The sequence below is a fragment of the Cynoglossus semilaevis genome, chromosome 11 (assembly GCF_000523025.1).
Source record: "Cynoglossus semilaevis isolate Cse_v1.0 chromosome 11, Cse_v1.0, whole genome shotgun sequence".
NCBI lineage: Eukaryota > Metazoa > Chordata > Actinopteri > Pleuronectiformes > Cynoglossidae > Cynoglossus > Cynoglossus semilaevis.
This window is the reverse complement of record NC_024317.1, coordinates 17,768,626-17,787,544: the sequence shown is the minus strand read 5'-3', so window position 1 is coordinate 17,787,544 and position 18,919 is coordinate 17,768,626. Positions and strand designations below refer to the sequence as shown.

The 18,919-nt window shown below is 39.9% G+C and overlaps 1 long non-coding RNA gene across 4 annotated transcripts; it reads left to right on the top strand.

The window, feature by feature from the left end:
- The first annotated feature begins 6 nt into the window (after positions 1 to 6).
- On the top strand, positions 7 to 18,890 carry LOC112487759 (uncharacterized). Of its 4 annotated transcripts, none has more exons than XR_003051161.1 (5): positions 7 to 2,699; positions 4,501 to 4,576; positions 6,503 to 6,549; positions 9,344 to 9,765; positions 11,235 to 11,915. It is a non-coding gene; the product is annotated as an uncharacterized LOC112487759 (long non-coding RNA). The 4 variants fall into 4 exon arrangements; XR_003051162.1 differs by lacking the exon at positions 7 to 2,699 and adding an exon at positions 17,440 to 18,890 and having other exon boundaries at positions 3,363 to 4,576; positions 11,235 to 11,433; XR_003051163.1 differs by lacking the exon at positions 7 to 2,699 and adding an exon at positions 12,603 to 13,411 and having other exon boundaries at positions 3,363 to 4,576; positions 11,235 to 11,433.
- Positions 18,891 to 18,919: the final 29 nt, after the last annotated feature.

Below are 18,919 nucleotides of genomic sequence, written 5' to 3'. Positions count from 1 at the left end.
CTGAGTGCTTGATTTCGTGCCACTGTGCCGCTGCCACTCGCCTGCTGGTCTGTTCCGCCCTCCCCTCCTCCCTCTTCTTAGCTAACAGGAGTCGGTGCTGACCAGGCACTCCAAAAGTGTTTAATACTTTTATTCACAACTCCCATTCATTTCGGTTTTTTAGGCATTATTCCTCAGTATTTAGGCGCGGCCATTCATCACAGCCTGACAACAGCGGTGAAAGTAACCATTGTTCACTCCTGCTGTCAGCTGACGTTGACGGCGTGCGCAATATGACTCAGCCACTCTCTGCCTTTCACGGAAATACATCAAGTTCAGCATCGGGAGTAAAAGTGCTCAATGTGCAGAAATCGCTCCTTGTTGTTTTTGCCTTTGTTTTTCTACCTTTAATTTTTATTGATGACTTCCGTGTGCGTTTAGCATTTGTCTGTGTGGTGACACTGGTTCTAGCTGCTTTAATGAAGGCGACAGTATCAGCTGTGATAGAAATGTAAACACACCGTTGTAGGTAGGACAGTAGTGGCCATGAATAATGACCTGAAAATCATCTATTCCCTTCAACTGCCTTTAGGGGGAGCTGCTATGAAAATAAAAATGTGGCAAAACGTGCCTATTTTTTAATTGATTGATGTGGCATGTGTAACATTATATTAAGATTAATAACGGCAGTAGTTCTTAAACTAAGGTACGCTAACCCAGGGGTTCTGGGCTTCGGCTCCCTCTAGTGGTTTGCAGCTGAATCTATTTTCTTTCTTAAGTACACACGTTTTTTATTGCTCAAAAAAAAAAAGAGAGAAGGATTTAAGTTATATTCAACAACAATTGTTGACGCATTGGAAATCCCGAGGCCACCTGAGGTTGATGAAGGACGAATCAGAGCTCTGTTGCCATATGGAGAAATATTAAGTGGTAAGAGGGCAAAGACGCATTGATTTTACAATAGAGGACTCCATCACAGAGAATTATGGACGTGGCGGTAATAGATGATTTGACCGCGTTAAATATTAAACCTCACATCCACGGTGCACTTCTTCCCCTCGGCCATGCGATTACCACAGAACGGTTAAATACAGTTCAATAGCATGAAGTGGTGAAGTCATGTGACGGTTAATAAAGCTGGAAGAGCTTGAGGAGGTGAACAGATACAGCTCGAACGAAGAGAAAAAATAATGGAGCCTCTCATTGTTGCCTAAACAGAAATGATGCATCAAACTGCAGCAATTATTGAAAAAAACACTTTTTTATATGGGCTTTGAGGGCATGAAAATGCATCAATATAACCCAACAGCAATCAACGTGTTTTTTTTTCTTTTTTCTACATCTTCTTCCTCATGTTCTTCTCCCCAAGATTCCCCAATCAGACCTCGTGGCTCCCTGCAGGCTTTTATGCCAGCCACAAATGGTGCAACTGCCAGACTGACAAACACAAAAATCAGTCAGACTGGAGAAAGGGGAAGAAAAGAGAGAAAGAAAAAAAAGGCCCTTGTCACCATGGCTTCTATCACGTAGGTCTTTTAATAAGCGTGTGAAAAAGAGGAAGTAATCCTTTGATTTCATTAAATGCCCCCGTCACACCTGCAGATAATTCCATTATGATTGTGGCAATAAAATGAGATTTTCCATCAAGACCCGCAGACAGAGGGAGGGGGGGGCGCTATTATTCCCCTCATATTCATACGTAGCACTGCCTTTTCTATTATGACATCAGGCCATTTGATACAATATACACCAACTCCAGTTGTTCTACACGCCTGCAGCCACAGTACAAGGCATCTTTACGAAGCTAATGCTAAATTCGCACTGGCAAAATCATGTGTAGTTTTCATTGAAGGCCTCTAAAAACTCCAAAAACTGTTATTCTACACTGTGAAGATAAATAATAAAATAAAATAGAACTAATTAATAATCTCTTTCTTCTTCAGGACTTTAGGTTTTTCACATGTGAGATTTTTTTTTTCTTACCTTGTCATGAAACATCTGGTGTTAAAAAGTGCTGTTGCTGAATTTGCAAACAAACAAACAACACCTGTAAACCTAAAGGTGTGAATACATTCTTTGATGTGCCAGCTCATCAATTTCTGCATATTTTATTGCGGTTACGGTTTACATTACACTACGGACGGCGAGTAGACACATACCTCATCCTACAGAAATATCTGGAATAAATGAAAAAAAAATAAAAAATTCCAAAGTGAGAACAGAAGAGAGACTGTGGAGTTTCAGGCAGAATTTTTTTTTTTATTATTACAAAATTCCCCCAAACACACCTTCAGCACTGCCACAGTTCTGTCAGCTGGAGCTGTGCGTGTGCAGAACAGTTTTTTTTTAACACAAATCTAACAATGCAAGAGAAAGTCAAGCACAGACGGAGAGAAAGTGAGGAAAAAGTGTGTGTTGTCTGGAGGAAATGGAAGCTCTGTGCTTTTGGCATTTGTGTCACAGATCCTTTGAAAAAATGCATCAGAGCGATTGTAGAAGTCGCAGGACTGGGTGAGTCCTACTCACAACGCACTCCTGACCATTAGCTGCAGCGCAGTGTTGCCGAGGAGGGAAGTTGGAAGGTTTGAAATGTGAGACTGCGCATCTTATTTTGAAAACAAACAGAGCGTTTCTGGTTGGAAGTGTCTGTTTGGACTGTGTGTGTGTGTGTGTGTTGGTGATACAGAGAAAACTCCAGCGACCCTGAGCTGCTTTGTAAGGTCTGTTTTGTTCATTTAAAACATTCCAGAGGCTTTTTGTGTCAATTAAATTTGAGCTTCATCGGTTAGCTTCATGCTGACTTTGCTCAGTTTCTTAAAGTTTTGGCTAGCTTTGAGCAGCTTTTAGTTTAACATTTGAGAATGTTTTCTTCTTTTGTTTACTCGGTTTGTTTTATGTTAACTCGGCTACTAGCTAACTAGCAAGCTATTTTGAACTTTGTAGCTGTTCTTGGCTAATTCTGTCTTACTTTGTTAAAGTTTTGTGTTTTTCTTACCTCCTTCTACCACATTTCTTTGACTGAATTGATATTTAGGAGCAAATTGTTATGTTAAGCTTTTTATGATGTATTGCTAATCTTTAGCCTTTAAAGCAACTCCTGCACTTTCCGGCAATCGATTTTATTATTTTATTTTAACAGACATATTTATCAAGATAAAACTAGGCCTGTTTCCTTTACTTGTTCATATTCAAACAAACAGAAAAGGGGAAAAAACAAAAACAGACATTTAATCACACCCTTTTTAATTACTTCACCTTTTTTACTTATTTTTTGCACGTTGGTGGCAATGATGTCAACATGGCAAGAAAGTTTGGTGAATAAATATGAGACTGCTTTTCTTATTACTGCAGAAATCCTAGCCTACAGGAAAACAAAAAATATGAATATTAACTTTAAAACTTCAGATTTAAATTCTTCTATTTCATCAAAATGTGATTAATCATAATTTCTTAATTGGTCACAACTACAAATTCCACTTCACATAGCAGCAACAGAGTCTACGCTGGCTGTTTTCTGATCTTTAGTTATTCATTTGTTTGAGGGATGATGAAACAGACGATAATTAAAAAGTTTGTCCCCACAAACCATGGAAACCGATGTGCATGCGCGCGCTTTTGTGTATTGCGTGGTTTTAATGGCTCCTGACAAACTTGTAAACAGATTGTTTTGTTCTTCATGCTTACATTCACACACATGGCTATTAGCTAAAAAGCCTTCTGCTTTAAGAACAACTCCCTCCTCCACCTTCTGCTCAGCGAAATAATGACGGCCACAGTTGAGCATAACTACATCCTACACGTGCACTCACCGTAGAAACTACATCCAGATCATTCACAGATGGATAATTGTAATTCCAGACGTGGACTTCTTAAAAGGAAAAAAAAAAGAAAAAAAAAACAAAACCTGATGGTCAAGTGTTGTTGAACAAGAAACGCTTGTCCTTTCAGTTCTAATTCTGTTCTCTTAATGGTAAGAAGTTCTACCGCATACATGTGATGCTTCTGTGGAGGTGGTTGTTAAGAACCTTGTTATTTAAACTCCTAAAAACACAACTGTTTACTTTTGTTATCTCTTATACTTAAAGCAACTTTAACTCAGTTCAATGTATTATCCATCCATCCATTTTTATCCGCAGTCTCCATGACCTCCACACAAATCACACTGCACCTTATCAACCCCCCTGAACCTTCCTGCGGGTGGTGAGTCCACTGGAAGGTTCAATGTATTATATTTAATTAACTAAAAAAAGGATACCATATTTTAATATTTGTTAATTTTTTTAATTACATTTTTTAAACTAGGATTGTAATAAATATTAGTTAGAATATGAGCAAATGTAGAACCCTGTGTAAACACACCTTACTGCAAATATATCCAACCTCTGGGCCATGTCAGGTTTGTCTAGAAAAAGTAAGTATATTTTACTGAATTGTCCGAAAATTATTTTTTTATTTACTTAAAATAATTCTGTTTGGCTCTGCTACTGTGTAAAACAGAACAATAACATACTCTTCCTTTAGGTGGCGGCAGATGTCTATACAAAATTAGAAAAGAGACAAAGTCAGAGAACTTCATGCGACTCTTTCTTCAACTCCTGTGAGTATGACAGCCTTCTATTCAACACAATGGGTAAAAAAAGAAAGTCAATTATAGGTAAATTGAGATTAGAAGTTTTTTTTAGTCCCCTATTAGGTCGTTGTGTGTCAGGCAGTTGTGTAAGGCAGGCGTACTAACCGCTATACTATGGAACCACAGGAATTCGAGGCGCTGCAGCAGGCTAAATGTCGTCCCTGGGTGGGCTCGCACCAGTAGTTGGTTCACAGACCAAAACACTAACCACTTTTCTACTACTTTAGATTTTTCTAAAATGTGTGCCATGACTCCAAAAATGGTGTGTTACTATAATGTGACCTTTAGGTGTCACTGTAATTTCCAACACGTAGGGAACATTTTCATTTTTAAGGTTAGAAAATGCAACAAGGCTTTCTGAAAAAAAAACCTTTTCTACTAAACTGCCAACTCTGAGGGCTAAAACTGAAAGATGGATTCTTCATCTATATTTATCTGTGCATTTGTCGTCTTTCTTCTTGTTCGAGATTCAAAATAAACAGTGTCCATCTCTATACAATCAAGGAACAGGAGATTTCAGCAGCCAGGACATTTATTATTTGACAGCCATTCTGTAGGGGTCACATGTTGGGGTCAGCTCTTATTTGTACATGGGAAAAGACGTGATGACTCTCCTGTGTGTCTTGGATGTTTTAGACTGGAGTGTCACAGAGAGGACACTGTCCCATGAAATGAACAGAAAACATGTTTTAAAGTTTTTTTAAAAAATTTTAAACGTATAATGTTTTATCTCTGTCTCCTAATCATACTCTTTACAGTTTGTTTTCCAACCAATGTAAATATTGCAGTACCTGTAAAAATATGCAGTAGTAAAACAGTAAGACATCATAGGGTCCTTGTGGGCTATCATAATGTCCTCAAATACATACATATATACAGTACATAGCATGATTTAATACCTAGAGGAGGTTTCTCCAGAGCATCTATTAGAAAAAGCGTTGAATCCCAAACATTCGTTTTAGGATTTGGTCAAATAAGGAATAGGGCTAGGGTTGAGAATAGAATTAGGATTAGGCTTGTGGTAATGGTAAGATTAGGATTAGGGTCAAATTAGGGTTCAGGTTCACCCTGGGGCATCATCAACCTCAGCAGGGGCCTTCCTAAGGGGAGAGTGTCTAGAGATAGTGAATGCAACACTCGATGACCCTCTGATCCTCTACTGATGATGTGTCTTACAGTAAGTTATTAGAAACATTTAGCTAATCCCAAATAGTCATAGTTTAGTCATACACCCCAGCCCTTTCATCAGTATACGGGTGACCCAAACTATTCCCCTGCCCCAGCCCTAGACCCAACCCCGTGGTCATGCCGAAAGGAAAATCACCCTTGAGGTAAGTTGGCACCATTAGTGACACAGACCATCAGCCTGTGTCTTTATATAGGGTTTCACTAGGGTTAGGGTAAGGATTGGTTTGGGTTAAGTTTAAGGTAGAATTAGGGTTAGGGTAACGTTAAGATTGGGGTTAGGGTCAGATCCGTTTAATTGGTTTCTTCCAGGACTGTGTGGATGTGGAATTTATAGGAAGTATAGTAGAGGTAAGCCCAGGCCTCTGTTTTCACAATGAACGGAAAATCTTATTAAAGCCTTTATTTCACAGATTTGGATATTGACCTTTTAGTCAATAACCTGGTTTGACTTCTGCATTTCACCGCTCCAGGGTTTACCCCCCAGAAAATCCCTCCATGAACTCTAATTAGTTCAGAATGCAGGCACGAGAACATCTTCACACAGCATCTTATCCCAGCCCTTCAAACTCCTTCATCCATTTTAGAATCAAATTTAAGATCTTAGGGTTATTTTACTGTACAATTTTAATCACCTTAAGAGTACTTTTAAAGAAGATGCACTGTTAATATCACTATTAATATACTTCTTTTCTTTCAAATTTCCAGGTATCATTGCATTATGGGGGGACCATGGTCGGGGTGAGGAGAGTGAGGTGACGTATTGATCCATTTTCTTCTCTTCTCCTTTTTGTTGATGTGTCTCCCTCCTCCATCCTTCTTTGCTGAAATCCTTTCCCTCGCGGAAGCCTTCATCAATTTCTCCATCCTTGCTGGGTGAAAAATTGCACCCATTATCCTTGTCATGTGGTATACAGAAATAGCAATTGTTGCACAGACAAGTGTCGGGTAAAACAAGTTTAGGGTGACTTAGAAGACAGCAGGATGTCGCCATCACTGCATAAATCACCCCAAAAACATCAGACAACTTCGGTACAGTAAACTAAAGCTGAAGATTGGGAAATTTAATGAGGATTCCAAATATTGCAGGATGTACCGATGGAGACTCGAGGAATTGTTAGGATGATGGTACTTCCCTGTCAATGAGTCATAACTGAACCTAAAGGGCAACAGAAAAGAAGAATTGGCCTTATAGCTCTACATAAATGGACACATATATTACATTTAATTCATCCTTAGGGAGTAGTGTGCACTTGAGGGATCTTCATGTTTCGCCTGGTCGTCTTACCACGGGGCCACAAGCACCAATCAATAGGATTCTCTGGAACACCACAGGTCTCATAAACTGTTAAATGACTGACACAAATCTGAGTTTGTCTACTCTAACATCAGGAGATTTAAATACTTACATTTGATGTTTTTAAGGGACAATTGAACCCATTCGTAAAACCTCTCAGCGTATACAGCCAACAGGGCCAGAACATCAGCAGCAGCCACAGAAAATCCACTTACAAAACTTCTTATGAGCGTAAACAAGATCAGCTGTGTGGGGGAAAACAATTTAAGCAGAATAGTAATGGCCTGGACCATTCTGCCAGCACAGCACCTAGTGTTAATTATATTAGGTTACAAAGTGTTGTTAAGGAACCTGGGCCGCAGCAATACTGACTAATCAATTGCCATTATCATACCAGAGTCAACGGTCTAGACCCAAGGGCCATGTTTAAGCACCAGATTTATTCTTATTCTCTTCACTGTGATACGGTTTACTAATATTTAACCACCACAGAGGGATTGTTCTAAAGTAGTAGTCACCACTGATTATTTTGCAATGCTAACAAGTGGATTTGTATCAGAAATGTTATCAAAGAAAGTTACTGAGGTGCAAGTCTCAAGCATTAGTCACAGGTTAAGTCACAGGTAATTTTGTTGGTAAGTCAAGTCACAGGTTAAGTCAAGTCAAGTCACTGGTTAAGTCAAGTCACAGGTTAAGTCGAGATTATATATATAACCAGATTATATCCCAAAAAAAGTCCAAACTATATACAACCTCCCCCCCAGGACATCACAGTAAGTCCTTTAATATCAGACCCCCCCCCCTTCTCCCCCACAGTCCTCTCATTTATCTAATGGGAGGAAACTACAGAGTTGGCAGCAAGTTTCACAGCACCGTCCAACCCACTGTAGTGGAGCCAACTAGTGTTCAGTCACAGGGATATATTTATCAGTTAAAAGTGGATCATGTTTTACCTTTTTATGTGGTTTGTTTGATTTTTTTTAGCCAAGGAAGAAATCTCCCATAATCCAACATGGGAGTTTCAAGTGTGTTAGTAGTGATTATACGTTTGGTGCAGGTACATGGTCATTTATAGTATAATATACTGTATGTTGTAATATTATAGTATTTTCTCAACACCGTGTCTATTACCAACCGTAAAACTATGACATTGCGTCCTCCCTTTGTCTCGTCAGCCTCTCAAGATGCGTTAGCAACATCATTTATAATAAGTGGAGAAGGACAGAAAGAGATACAAGATGTCTGTCCTTGAATTTTTTCTTCTTCTTCCCCCACCTCCCTGTTGCCTCTGCGCCTTGTTGGGGGTGACCCAAATTTGAGGATTGACAGGGTTGGCTTGGCAGTACACCAGAGAAGTAATGAGGGCAGCAACAGTGACAAACTAAGACTAAAACACTTCCTAAACCAGACAGGCTGAATAGTGAAAGGTGAATTTCTCACCTTTTTGGCATCATATGAAGATATCAGCACCGGATAATGGACAGCTCCCAAAACACATGTCTTTCTGTCTGTGTGTGTGTGTGTGTGTAAATGATCAAAGCTGACCTGTTTCTGTCTAATTGCACGGCTGTGGTTGTGTCTAGTGATTGAAGCCAGTCTTTGCTGTCAGTCCTCACACTTTTTTGACATTTGTGTACTTTTTGTGTAACAACATCCTAAGTGCCTGAAATCACATAATCGAAAGGTATCATGGAAGAAAAATCACTTTTGGCTTCTCCGCGTCTCGGTGGGTCACCACAGTGGATAATCCATGTAATGATATTGGCACAGTGGTTAAGCCCATTCTGATGAAACCCTCCTCATTTATCTGGGCACAGTGTGTAGGAGGGACGGTCTGGAATTGAACCCAGGCTGCTGCTGCTGCTGTGAATGAGGAACTCAGACGTAGTCATTGTTAAAAAATGCAGGGTCAGAAATCTGTGCTTTTTTCCCTCTCTACAAAGGAAAGAAATAGACAGAAATATTTGCATATTGAAAATAATGGTTACTGAGAAATTTCGGAGAAATAAAGAATCACATAAATAACGCGTGTCAAACACATTTTGGTTCAGGGGCCACATGCAGCCTAATTAGGTCAAGTGTTATGTCAAGTGGGCCGGACTGGTACAATCATCACATAATTACCTATAAATAATAATAAGCTCTTGTTTTTAAACATTTTCATGTGAGTGATATGCTCAGGTGGCGCTAGATGAGCATGCATTAGACTTTGAAACGTACATTAAATTTCTGATGTTTTTGTTCACATGTAGTGTCGCTGTGCAGCGAAGTGGCGGTGTGAAAACGGCACAAGTCAGTGGCGTGAGAGTCAACCATGCAGCTCTCCACCAGCTCCAACTTGGTCACTAGACATGGTGCTAATCAACAAGAAAGCAAGTGACAATGCAATCAGACAGAAGACAGATGTCTGGACACAGCTGAGCAGAGACATCCTTCAGTTCAACCCCATGAATCTGACATCTCTGTACAGCCTGACGGGATCCGTGTGGGCAGAGAACATCTGTTCACCGCTGCCGAGACGCTCCGTCTCTGCCTTCACAGAAACGCGCAGTGGAGACACGGTGCAAGACGGTGGATGGTCCTGATGAAACACCCGGAGAGGGCAGAGAGACTCCAGTCTCTCCCAAGCAGCAGGGCGGTCGGAGGTGACATGTCATCGTAACCTTCAGACTCGGTAACTCGGTGTTAGATGACTTTCTATTTTAATGTCTGTCATTTGGAAACATCAAATTGAAGTGTGTGTGCGTGTGTGTTTGAGAACAAACGCTGAAAGTGGGAGCTCGCTGCTACAGTGGGCAGATCTGTGCGTCTGAGAGACTCGGGCTCTGAGTGTGTGTGAAGCTGGTCTGCTGTGTGACAGGTATACAGCAGTGTGCAGCAGCAGCAGCAGCGGCGGCTGGCACACACACACACACACACACACACACACACACACCCAGTGACATGCAGCAGCTCTCTCTTCCACCGTGTCCTTGCCCATTCAACCCAGGCTGACAGTGAGCTGCCTCACACATGGCCTGGGCCTCATGCATATGGAGGAGGGCAGTGAAAGGAGAAAACAGGAATAACAATCACCCATGTTTGGGTGTGTGTGTGTGCGTGTGTGTGTACCTCATGGGGGTTTATACTCATAGTACACATTACACCTCATGGGGGGTTTATACTCATAGTACACATTACAGAACGGGCCTGTCACTTTTTATCTGAAATTATCGCAGTATCTGTTTGAACTCTGAGGTGCGAGGTGTGCTGGGGGTGAGGCAGGTTCAGGCTCCACTTTTAGAAAAGTGACAGTGATGATACAATTATTCACTTCCTGCAGTGCAGGCTCCTTTACTTTTTTATGTGTGTGTGAAATTCATGCAACTAATTTCCCTAGTCTTCTCCTCTCCTCTCTTCATCCTCCCCTTTTCTTCCTTCACAACTAAAACCAACAATAGTTCAGTTTGACAGATTTCTATGATACAAAAAAAAAAACTCTTTTTTTTTACAGACAACCCTGTCAAATGACCCAGCTGGTTCAATTACATGTCACATGACTGAATGACAAATTGCATTAGACATCCACTGAGCTGATTGACTATTTACATAAAGTAACTACGCTGCTCAGGTCCTCCACACACACACACACTCTCTCTCTCTCTCTCTCTCACACACACACACACACACAGAGGACGACTTGTACAGAGGGTCAGAATTAAGCCTGACCTCATCATCAGCTGGTGATGAGGGCCATGGGCTCTTTCTCTGCTTTTCTCTCTGTCTGTCTAATGTTTGTAATAATGAAGCGAAGAGGGCAGCACACTTACATGGCCATCAGTCTCTCTGTCTCTTTGTTTGCACTTTGGCAACAGGTCGTGGTTCCGCAGAGGGAAGAGGAGGGGGAGGAGGAGGAGGAGGAGGAGGGGAAGGACTCTCACACTGGAGTGTTATAAAATCCAGGCACTTTGGTTAATGAACACAGGAATGATGCCAATTCACTGGGCTGAGTTCATCCCGTAATCACTTCTCGTCTCTATTTTTGTGTCTAAGCAGCCTCTAAAATCCACCTGTGTTTTGGTGTATTTTTTGTCTCTTCATCTGTTGCATTATCTTCCATTTGTTTCTCATCATGTCCTCTCTCTCTCTCTCTCTCTCACACAGTAAATGTTGCCTTATTCCTCGTCCCTACCACTCCTCTTCATTTTCCATGCCCGGAATCCTTTCCTCATCTGTAGCCTCTGGGACAGAAAGAACGTCGATCCAGAACCTTGGAACAAGTTTAATCCAACCGACCTGGACCCGTATCAGAATGATACAGCCAATGTGGAGGAGCCAATAGCAGTAGAGTGAGAGAACGGCGGTAAGTAAGTACGTTTATTTAACAGGTGAATGTGGTGACATGAAAATCCCATGTCACCACATTCCCATGAAACTCCAAAAACACATGAAGAAGGCAATGAGCAGGAATCCAAAAAACAAAACAAAAATTACTTCACTGCATAGGTAGAACAAAGAAGGTAGCAAAATGGCTTTAGTTACCACGAGCAGGGTAAGATAAAATAAATAAAGGTAAATCGGACTACGAACACTATTTTGCTTTGTTTGGCGAACGATGCTTCGATTCACAAACGCGAACAGGCATAGACGTGAGTTGTATGAATTCGGACCACTACTAACTATTACTCACCCAGCAGCAAAAAAGACATATTTCTAGGCCAAAGAATGGATTAACTGGGTTTTTACAATAATTGCAATGTGCATCATTAGTTAAATCAGGGGTGCCCAACCACTGGTGCGGGGACCGATGCCGGTGCGTAGGTCATTTGGTACTGGGCCTCAGTGTTACAATAATTGCAATGTGCATCATTAGTTAAATCAGGGGTGCCCAACCACTGGTGCGGGGACCGATGCCGGTGCGTAGGTCATTTGGTACTGGGCCTCAGTGAAAAAATGTCCTTCAGTTTGACTAATTTACTTCATTTTAAAAGAATCCAGTCATATATTTTTACTTTTTTCCTTAATGTTTTTTAAAATAAAAAAATGAGGAAGAAGAGGTCATTTAAGTTCATCATTTGAAGACCACACTGTTAAATGCTAAATAATAAAACATAAGTGGTTAAAATCTAAAAATGAACAGCCAGGTGGTCTTTAATAGTCATTTCCTCCCTCAAGGTTGGTACTAAAAAGGTCGGAGACCACTGAATTAAACTGCTTTATTCTGCCAGAATGTTTTTTTAAATAAAAAAATGAGGAAGAAGAGGTCATTTAAGTTCATCATTTGAAGACCACACTGTTAAATGCTAAATAATAAAACATAAGTGGTTAAAATCTAAAAATGAACAGCCAGGTGGTCTTTAATAGTCATTTCCTCCCTCAAGGACAAAATCCTAGGAAATTTAACAACACTGACAGGAACCAGAGCAGAGCGGAAAAAAACAACCTGCTGAATCAAAACCTGATCTGGATGATGGTTTTGTTTTTTCTGATTTTTTTTTTTCTTTTAAATAACAGAAAATAACGTTTTCTCAGAATTTTTTAGGCCTATGTTTCCTGCCAGTGGAATGAAAGGCTCTGCAGACAAAAGGTCAGGACATGGCATGTTTAATTCTCCACAGCGAGGCAAAGGTCTCGCATCGAAATTCCACTGAAGTCCAAACAGTGATTGTAATGAGGACAGGGAAGTGGGAGACACAGGGAAGAGAGAAGGGGGAGGCAAAGGATTTTAATGGCAAACCAATGAGAATAAAATAATCAGGGCAGACGTGTACATATTTCATGATCTCAGGGCTGCAGTCTTTGTAGACACACATTTTATACATGACTTTTTCCACTGCTTTATTCTCAAAACACTCCAAGATACATTGATGTAAAAAATAAAAAAGCTGCTAAGAATTATGGTCTGCGTTAGAAAATACATACGTGATTTCAAACATCTCCCATTTCTGTACTGATTATTTTTATTGGACTGGTTTCAAACAAGACCAGTGATCAAGGATTACTAAAGCCAGAATTAAATAATGGCAGTAAGGATTGCTGAAGGTCCTTCAGGCAGATCCTTGGGCACCTGCTATGGAAGGACTACCTGCTGCTCCTTCACTGATGTGAAACATTCTCATTCTTCAGTCTCACCTGGAGGTCTGCTGCATGGGCTTTACATTTAAATATGTGTACAGCCCATTCCAGCCATTTACAGTTCAGTCTGTTTACTTTTTTTCTTTTTGCTAGCATACTGTGTCTGGAATTTGAATTTCCCTGAGGGAATCTCCCAAATGGATCATTAAAGTTCTGATCTAATCTAATCTAATCTAATCTGTATTAACCACCTAATCTAATCTAATGTATCTAATCTAAAGAATCTTATTTGATTTAATTTACTTAATCTAAATTAATCTAAATTATCTAATCTAATCTAATCTAATCTGTATTAACCACCTAATCTAATCTAATGTATCTAATTTAAATTATTCTACCTAATCTAATCTAATGTATCTAATCTAAATTAATCTAATCTAATTTAAATTAATCTAATGTATCTAATCTAAATAATCTTATTTGATTTAATTTACTTAATCTAAATTAATCTAAATTATCTAATCTAATCTAATCTAATCTAATCTAATCTAATCTAATCTAAAAGTGACAGAATGATGTTTGGCCTGTCTCTTCCTCAGCGTTGCCACATGGGAAGTCTCCATAGTTATTTGACATAGGTATTGCACCGGGCGCCCCAATTAGGTAGAATTGAACCCAGAACCTTTCTGAGTGACTGTGGTATGTATTTGACAACCAGACCCAGAGAGATTAAAACGTTTCTGAAATGTTCTGACATCAGTTGATGTCCATGGTTCAACTGGTCGATTATTTATTTTCACTATTAGCACTATTTGTTTATTTAGCTCTTAATTAGACATTAATGGTATATAATTAACACAGGGTTCTACTGGAGAAGAACTAAAGCCAATGATTAAAACATCGCTGTAGAAAGAGTGAGAGCCTCTTTACTTTCCTGCTTTAATCTTCTATTACTTACTCTTTTTTTTATGTACATTGCTAATTTGTAGTTGTACCGTGTTGTCTCACTCCCACTGGACTCTCACCAACTTCACTGCTGTCACTCAGCTGTTTTTGCCAGGAGAGAGCAGCTGAGATTAGTTTACTGTTCACACCACCAATGGCAGACAGACAAACAACAACATCAACAACAGCCGACCCGTAGACCACCGTGGTAGTTCAGCCGCAGTGAGAGCAGATGTGGAATCACATCAAAAATGTCTCCTACAGAAAAAACCCGAGTAACATCCTCTCTAACTCTGCGGCGGCAGCTGTTATGCTAACAGAAAGAAACCCTGGGGGTTTGTACAGTATGTCAGGCAAAAACTGCACAAGTCTTTAATGACAACAACTATGATGAATGCCTGGAAAGATATTTGCCAAATTTAGAATCACTGGTGTTACAGGCTAATGGTGAGAAACTTGTTTGAGGTCATGTTTCACATTTCACCCGCAAATGCAATCCGCCCGGAAACAGCACGCACTGATTTACTCACAGTGGGGCGGTAATTGCGTTAAACTGAGGCTTTGTGATTAAATCGTTCAAAAAAAAAAAAGTATTTTCTTACATAGAAAAATTGGACACAATAGGCAAATTTCCTGACGTGGTTAATCAACGGAAATGTTTCACTTTTATCTGTGCATTTTTACTTCGTCTTATTTACAGATTAAATGCTCAGAGCGACAAATCTTGCACAAAACCGTGCTGTTAAGCAAGCTAACAATCATTCTTACGATCATTTTACAAGAAACCTTTCTATGCACTGAAGTCACTCGTCCTGGCATCCCATCCTTTTTCCAACAAACAAATTAATTTGATGCACATTACTGCCACCTATTGGGCTGGAGTTTATATATATATTAGGGCTGCAATGATACACAAAATCCACAGTCCAGTTTTGACTTCAGCTTCACAGTTAGATATTTAATAGATACCAAGCTACTTTGATCTAATAATAAATGGAGATATCAAAAACAAGATTTAAGGCATTATCCATGTTGGAAGTTAATTTCACATGTAGAACCATGGTGTGAATAAATGTGTGAGCCATGGTTTAGTGGATCTACGCTCGACAATGGTGCCCAAGGTGCTGTAGTTGAGCATGGATCAGCACAGAGTGCATCATCAGAGGTTGATAAGTAAATATAAAAATGCGTGTTGTTCAATTCATAATGCGTAATGAACTGTGACAGTTGTATTGAATGGGTATCGAATACCAATACATGTACAGATACGTATATGTATTATTTTGTAAATTAGTGTTAAGAATTAGGAAGATAGAGTCCCACCCCTGCTGTTGTAGTATATTGTTAATTTTTTAATTGTGTTAATGTTTTTTCCCACACACTTAGTTCAGATTTGGAAAAGGCAATATTTACTTTAATCACCACCTCGCAAACCCAGCCCCACTGTAATAACAGTCACACGTTCACGTCCGCTGTGATTCAACCCTGCAGATGAAGGAGAACCAAAAATAGACATTAGCCACAAAAGATGAATGTTTTTTTGGGGGGTCACTGTGATTTTATCTCAACCTATTTTCAAGTCCCTGAAAGATGCATTTCAAAGAGACAATTTGGACAACAGTTTGATTACAACTTACATGTAAAGATCAAAAACATTTTCACTTTGGTAAGGAGCAGAAAAATGATAGACCCCGACTCAGTGGATGCTCCAAACAGGTCTGCTACTGAAATAATTTCTTGTTGTTAGAGCATTCACTGAATGATGAATGGTTTTGTCTGTGTAAACCTGTGTTTCTGCTTTTATTTGGTATTGCTGTGTAGTCCCTGCAACAACATAATATCCTGCACTAATGGCACACAAAGTGTCTGAATGTCGGACCACTGAGATCTCCTAATATACTACTTAATAGACAACCTATGTTCCAGACCTGGCATGGGTCCATTAATGCCTTTGTGTGTGTGTCTAAACCAGAATATTCCTCCTACAACAGTGAGGTAAAGTGCTGGGTTGGAAGGGAGGGAAGAGTGTGTGGTTGCACGTCGCTGACAGGTAATCAGCTGGGCCAAAGCATCACACTGGGACATAATCACAAGGTCACACTCTTTGTCTGTTTCTCTCTCAAAAAAAAAACAAAACACAGGGCTGAGAGAGAATGAACAGTGAGAATCTGAACACCTCTATTGCGAAAACACTGCCTCTCCGTGTTAGCATCAGTTCTAAAGTTTGGACATAGGTGCAAATCAGCTTCAAATAAATTAGGAACTAGGAAGAGGCTTGAAGAAGACGGCAGCTCGTTCTCTTGTCTTTTATTGCCACGGTATTTCTGTTCTGGACATTTATTTGGCAGGATTTGACAATAGCACAAACTGCTGTCTTGCATGTCTTTAACTAGTTAATACCCAGTTACCCCTGTCTGCTTATAGTCGGCGTCTCACTAGTTCAACCCCCTATAGACACGGACTTAAATGAAACCTAAAGTGAGATTTAATACCAGTCGTCCATTAAATACAGAGCAGATCTTGGCAGTCACTGAAGTACTGCAGTTCACATTTTTTACTTGTTATTTTCAGAGAAAATTCTTATCAGACAAGTTAAAATAGGTGCACTGTCTTAACACTGGGGCACTAAGTGGCAGGAAAGAAGTACAACAAGCTACTCCTGTGTAGCATCCTCTCTGATGAGCACGAGGAGATATTTTTAGGTGAGGAATTATATTAACGGGTGAGTTGGGGGAGGAGGAAGAGAGGGATAAATAAGTAAGTAAACAGAACATGCAGCAAAACCTAAGGAGGCAGTGGTGGCAGCAGGAGTAAGTGGAGTGGCTCTTGTTTAAAGGCCCTGGACTGATTCACTGCTGTGCTATAGAGATACAGTCATCCCTCTCCTGTCGCGGTAGTTGCGTTTAAAGACCCACAGTGAAAAGCGAACATCCGCTTAGTAGAGGAGAGATACTTATTATATTGTTTCCGTATATATTTACCCTTTACGAACCTCCCCCACACTGTTATCAACCCTCCCTAGACTGTATTACCTTTTCCAACGCAATTATATTAGATTGACCACCTGTCACCTTACGTTGTATTGCACAACAATTTTAGCCTTTGTCCCGCGTCACGTGAATTGGACATTTTGTCCCACTTTTTCGTTCGAACTGAAAATAAACTATTTTCTGTGCCTGGCCATCTAGGGGCAGTCTATCAGTGGAGTCCATAGCAACGATAGGTGACTTCCGGGATAGGGCGGAAGCCGACAGGCGAGGTGGTGTGTCAATCAACCTGCTGACTCGTAGCAACCCCAAACATTTCAGCGTCTGAAATCGTAGTGTGTTGTTATCTTGATTCTGTGAAGGTATGAACGTGTAGTGTGCCGACAATAAGAAGACCCCACCTTTTGGCGGAGACCGGTAGATGGAGATCCTGAACGAGCATTCTGCAGTTTGTGTAAAAACGGCTTTCCTGTCGCACATGGTAGCGAATCTCATGGTGCAGGTGAGTCTCACACAACAAGTACACAACAGAAAATCAAACTTCACTGAGTTCGATCAGATTGCTGCAGTAAAAGTTACTCTGCACATAGCTGTATATACTTCTACTACGATGTAAAATATATATTCATGGTCATTGAACCTTGTTATAGTCTAGGTTTTAACATTTGGTTGCTTTTCAGCTACTAATGTGTTTCAGAAACGTGCTAATCATAGTTCTGAGAAAGGCTGTTGGACAGCCCCCTGCTGGATTGGAATGCAAAATCTGTTTAGTGGGGCTTGGTTATTTCTGCTTTTTACAAACATATTTTGCTCACAGATGGTGATTATAGTCCAGAGGAGTTGACGGTTTTACAGAGTCCTATTTACAATTAAGTTGTTGAATTTGACATCAGGTCATATTTTTTGTGTGCCTTATCTGCTTATTTGATGTTGAATGTGGAAGAATGAATAAAGAATGTGTGTGCTTTTCCGGTTAGGCTATGTCTTGGGTACAAGAGTTTTGTTTGTTTTGTGGAGGTAAAAGGTGAGAGATGTTCATGTTACCTGGTAAAAAAACAGGGTTGTCTTTAAGTGATTGTGGCTGTCCCTCATCGTCCCACTCAAACCTACTACTGGTGCCGCATTTTGTCAGTTTGGAGGTGGTCACCCTAATGCTGAGAGATGCTACGATTAGCTAATTCTGTGTTTGATCTCCTCTAGGTAAACAAAGCTAACAGTGATGCCTTTTGGTTTATTTTTTTGCTATATTTTTTACATTTTTTTTAAAGTTAGAAAATGTTTTTTTTTATCACGAAAACAATGAAAATATTGCAAATGCAATAAAAAATGCAATATAACGAAACTCTTGCGAGATTGAAAAAACAATCTCCGATGTACTGAGGGAGTGAAAGGAGAACCGCGATATAGAGAGGGAACACTGTACAGAAAGCTCTGACAGCTTTTTTTCTTTTCTTCCCTGTGCTTGTAAACCAACTTCTTTTCCTCATTTGCCTTGAATCCTTTCTTCCCTACTATAGAAATATATCACAGTACCGCCTGCAACAGATAGAGTACTTCACTGTGCATTTTCTGACTAACAATAAAAGAACGAAACAGCCAAGAACTTTATTTCTGTATCTTTCCTATGTATATAGTATGTGGTTATGTCCTTTCTTACGCTGACAATTCAGAAAAAATTAATTATTTGGAATGTCAGCCATTTATCATAGGCAACGTAATATACAAAACATGCTGCCAAATCATTCACTTGGCAGCATGTTTTAGGACCTAATCTTGTAATTTAAGGGATTTTTGGGACTTTTTATTTTTGTGACTTTTTCACGATGGTAAATCTATAGTAAG